The sequence below is a fragment of the Octopus bimaculoides genome, chromosome 22, assembly GCF_001194135.2.
Source record: "Octopus bimaculoides isolate UCB-OBI-ISO-001 chromosome 22, ASM119413v2, whole genome shotgun sequence".
Lineage (NCBI taxonomy): Eukaryota > Metazoa > Mollusca > Cephalopoda > Octopoda > Octopodidae > Octopus > Octopus bimaculoides.
This window is the reverse complement of record NC_069002.1, coordinates 6,377,137-6,382,028: the sequence shown is the minus strand read 5'-3', so window position 1 is coordinate 6,382,028 and position 4,892 is coordinate 6,377,137. Positions and strand designations below refer to the sequence as shown.

At 39.2% G+C, this 4,892-nt stretch overlaps 1 long non-coding RNA gene across 2 annotated transcripts in view; it reads right to left on the bottom strand.

The window, feature by feature from the left end:
- LOC128250556 (uncharacterized) overlaps positions 1 to 2,736 on the bottom strand; it is a 12,685-nt gene extending 9,949 nt beyond the window's left edge. Inside the window, exon 1 of one of the 2 annotated variants that reach the window (XR_008266589.1) lies at positions 1,202 to 2,736. This is a non-coding gene — a long non-coding RNA (uncharacterized LOC128250556). The remainder of the gene's footprint in view (positions 1 to 1,201) is intronic. The other variant, XR_008266590.1, reaches the window with a different exon arrangement.
- Positions 2,737 to 4,892: the final 2,156 nt, after the last annotated feature.

Below are 4,892 nucleotides of genomic sequence, written 5' to 3'. Positions count from 1 at the left end.
TTAGCTGTTATTTCTAGCATATCAAGTTTCCCTCAGTGTCTAATCCCAATGTGCACCTTTTTTAAAATTTATTTACGTTGTTTAGAAAATAAAAATTTTGTTCACAAAATTTAATTAAAAGAAAAAAATGTATGAAGTTAACAAAAACAGTGTGTTATTCTTATTCCTTCTACCTATCTACGTTGTTTAGAAAAGAAAAAAGTAATTTAAAAAAAATTATTTACTTTGTTTAAAAGAAATTATTTACTAATTTGCATGCGCACACATGTATTCATTTGCACGCGCGCTCGCGCGCACTTTTCGTAGGATCGACCACTCACGACTAGCTAGCGCGGACGCGCGACTGCGCGTTCGGGTCCGCTCTGCTTGAGTAGTACCTATCATTGTTTACACGCTTTTCATGTAACCCCACATTGTACTTGTCCTGTGCTGTCCATTTTGATTTTTTATGTAAACCCTTTGTGGTTAATAAAGAAATTATTATTATTATGCGTCGATGTGGTCGACTTACAGTCTTCAGACGAATTTTAGGCATTGTGATTATAGTAAGGATTATTATTATTATGGTTGCTTCGCAGTCGTCTTGTGACTATGAACAGATGTCGGTCTACTAATACCTCATGTCTGATAATGCGAGTAGTTTCGGAGTTGTATTTTTGTTTTTATTTATTCTTTATTATTTATAAATTTTGATCTGAAGAAAGAAGACATGTGGCTTTTCTCTCAGGACAAGAACAGGGAGAGATCAAAAGAAATAGACACAGAGAGTGTAAGAAAAAACAGTGAGAGAGATACGGCGAAACACAATGAATCGTGTGTGTGTGTGTGTGTGTGTGTGTGTGTAGGAGGGGTGGTAGAGAATAAGATAAATGTCGAAGTGTATTTATGTACAGCATAATGAAAATGTATGATACTCAAAATTGGTTTTTAACTTTGACATAAGGTCACCCATTTTGGGAGTAAAGGTACAGTCGATTATATTGACACCTCCCCCCCCACACACACACACACTCACACTCGGGTATTCGAATTATTATTTTAGTTTTTTCGATATTGGGAAGATCGAATGGCAAAGTTAACCTCAGTCGGATTCGATCTCGGAAATTAGGATCGTTGAGTAAATGCCCATCAATATGGGGATGCGATTAAAATGGTGTAAAGATCAACAGAAGTGGTCAATGGATCAGTGGAAGAATGTTACCTTCTCGGATTAATCGTCTTTCACGCTTTTTCCAAGTTCAAAACGAGCTGACATCTGAAGACAACCCGAAGAAGTGTGGAGATGGGTCAGTGGTGATTTGGGCGTCGATATCTTGAAATTCTCTTGGCCCTGAAGCTGCACTTGAACTCGGAACGTAAAGAGCTGGAAGAACTGCTGCAAAGTATTTTGAACATACGTATGTGAGAAGATTATTAGGAACTTAAACCTGGACATTTCGATGATTAAATCTAGTCGCCATCATTGAAGCAGATCAATGCAATTTTGTTTTGAGCTGACTTATAAGTGAAGACGATTCCCAACACGATTATCCGTTTGACACAAATATATCTCAGATTACGTTAACCAATGTCTTTATCATTATTATTTGGGGTGCGATTTTAAATGAAGTCTGGTTGTCATCTAGAAGTTATAAGGCTTGAGCATATATTTAATGAATTCTCGTTAATACGAGATTAAAAGGAAAACGACCGACGTGATTTATATGTATTAAGAACGTAATTGTAGACAGCAATATGGTCGAACTCTGAATTGACGTGTAGAAGAGATTGTGACAGAAATAGTCGTAGTGATGATGGTTATAGTGGTGTTGGTAGTTGTACGTGGGAGGTGTAAAAAATTAGCGATGGATAATAATGGCGGTGATGTCAATGGAGGAAGATGTGGTGGTATGGATGTAGCGGTAGTGATGAGTTAGTGGTGACTGGAGATTACTAGTAGCAGTGAGGATGATTGTAGTGGCGGTGATAGCGGAAGTGGCAGTAATGATTGGGGAGGAGGTGGTGACAGTGGAAATAGTGATGACGTGTGAAGGTGATTGGTCGGTGTTTGCCCTGTGTTGTCTTCCATTATTCCCGTGGCTGCTGCGCGTGAGTGTTATTTCTTGTCTGTCAACTTTGCTCAACTAAATTACCATACATTAGTAATGCGTGTGTGTGTAAGATGAACCGGTTATATTTAGGAACATTTGTTTTTTCAAATGAAATCGTATACAAGACGTTTGATTTGGTTTAGCAGCGGCGGCGGCGGTGATATTGATAGTAAAGGTTGAGAGACGAGTCTCGTTGAATAACGTAAATAAATTTGGTCTGATGCAATTCTATCTAAAGATAGTTGTTGATCAGTCACAGGTTTGCTCTGGTCAAACTGACCTCTGAACCGAGTGTCGTATCCCTTTTGATATTCTTTTTGTCTTTCAAGAATTACTTTATCCAATGTGTTCATGTTTTACATAAGATATATATTTTTATAGCGTTTTCATAAGTTTGTCATGGATGCCAAAGAAATATGTTCTGCGTGTCACATATGACTCGCAGGGCAGGCAAAGGATTAAACCAAGACTGAGGAATATCCATTCTTAACCAAAAAATGTCCAAAGCATTTTGCTAAGTTTGTCCAAAACGTCCGCACTAGTTTTCAGACATTTGAATTAGCCCTCATTTCATACATTCTGAGTAATATAAAATATTCTTTCCATAAGTCTCAAGTAATTCTGGAGGTTGAAAAAAAAAAGGCGGTAGACGCCAGGAAATTTTGTCTTGTGTATTACAAGCAATACAAAAAATTAAACGCCATTTGACTACTCTTTCTCACCGGTCGAGCTACCTCACAGAGCTCCGTCGTTGACTAGAATGAAAGATAAATTTGTTTAACTCCAGGTCAACCCTGATTGAGCAGGCAGCTATGATAGTGTTACAACCATGGCCGGAGGCGCAATGGCCCAGTGGTTAGGGCAGCGGACTCGCGGTCATAGGATCGCGATTTCGATTCCTAGACCGGGCGTTGTGAGTGTTTATTGAGCGAAAACACCTAAAGCTCCACGAAGCTCCGGCAGGGGATGGTGGCGAACCCTGCTGTACTCTTTCACCACAACTTTCTCTCACTCTTTCTTCCTGTTTCTGTTGTGCCTGTAATTCAAAGGGCCAGCCTTGTCACACTGTGTCACACTGAATATCCCCCAAGAACTACATTAAGGGTACACGTGTCTGTGGAGTGCTCAGCCACTTGCACGTTAATTTCACGAGCAGGCTGTTCCGTTGATCGGATCAACTGGAACCCTCGTCGTCGTAAGCGACGGAGTGCCAACAACAACAACAACTCTCTTCAAAGAGTTATGTCATAGTTTCTCTAGGACTACATTATCCAATGTGTTGTATGATGTGATTTAATGGAGATTTGGTGTTCCCTTGACGGAGGTTTGCGCTCTCTGAGTGATCTGAGTGCTTCCCATAGTTATCTGTAACCTTTACATGTCACTCAAGGCCATTCAAATTTTACTGTCCGTTTCTATTATATGTTTTTCTCTTAAAATCTCAAAATCTGCCAAAACCAGTTTTTGACATAAGTTATACGACATTTGTTTTGACATTCTAAGAACAGCAAGAATAACTGTTGTGAACACAAGTCTTCGCGTAATATATAAAAAACAAATAGCCTCGGGCCAACCAACGTCTTGTCAGTGGATTTGGTAGACGGGAGCTGAAAGAAGCCAGTCGGAATTTTTGATTTACTGGTCAGGTGACTTTTGGCCAACCCTCTACAGATAAAGAATTGGGAGATCGATAAACAGATATCTAGGTAGGTAGAAATTTTGACCCCAAAAAATCTGAATCAGCCAGATTATTTGTAATTTATTTGATATGGCTGTGGTGTTCCCTCGATCGTTAGAAGCGGCAATGACGTGAAATCAAAATGTAGAGACAACCGGACATGGAAACCAGGTCGTTGATACAATTGCCCAGGAAAGTTTAATTCTGTGACGGCTCGTTAAATAAACATAACAAAATATCCAAAAAGTACTGTCCGTCTACAGTTAAACTTTGTCGCCATTTTCTTTTTTGCTGGGTTTTTTTTTTGGGGGGGGGGTCAATAAAAACAGAATGATTACGAATAATTGAGACAAAATTGTTAAGAGAATAGATTTAAAAATGATTAAGGACGATTTTCCTTCCTATTGTTATTATGCTTCAGATGGTGTTGAAAATGAATTTCCTTGTGGCCTACTTTCTACGCTTTGTTTATGAACAAGTCATATCCTGTCGACCTTGTGCTATCCATTTCACGCGTTCTCTTTCGGTTATTCACTCACCTTTTTTTTTTTTTTTTCTGTCTTTGTCTTTTTCCCCCCCACATAATAAGTAACCTCTGTATAAATCTAATTTCATTGATTCCTACGTGGCGTCTTTTTGGATAATGGACCGGATCGATACCCATCAGATCAGCCTCGCGTTTTCTGTCATGGAGAGATAGCAAAAGAAAAAACAAAATTGTTTAAACGAACAAGATACATATATAATACAAAATCACGATAAACGATAAACGTCGCCCTTTCAAAGCCTAGCCAGGCTCATGGGCCCGGTTTCCCGGTTTCTATGGCGTATGTGTTACCCCCCAGCTGGACGGGACGCCAGTCCATCGCAGCGAATACAAAATCACACTGAAATACAAATCTAAAATCGAAGAAAGCACAATCATGCTATAAGCTCAGGGACGAAATTTGCGTAAGTGGTTCAAACCCAGGCTCCAATTTTTTTTTTTTTTAACAAACAAGGTCCTCATTGAATTAGCATGTAAGTGGCTGAGTTCTCCACAGGCACTTGTACCCTTAATGTAATTCTCAGACAGAATCAATGACACGGTGTGACAAAGCTGATATTTTGAATTACTGATTCAA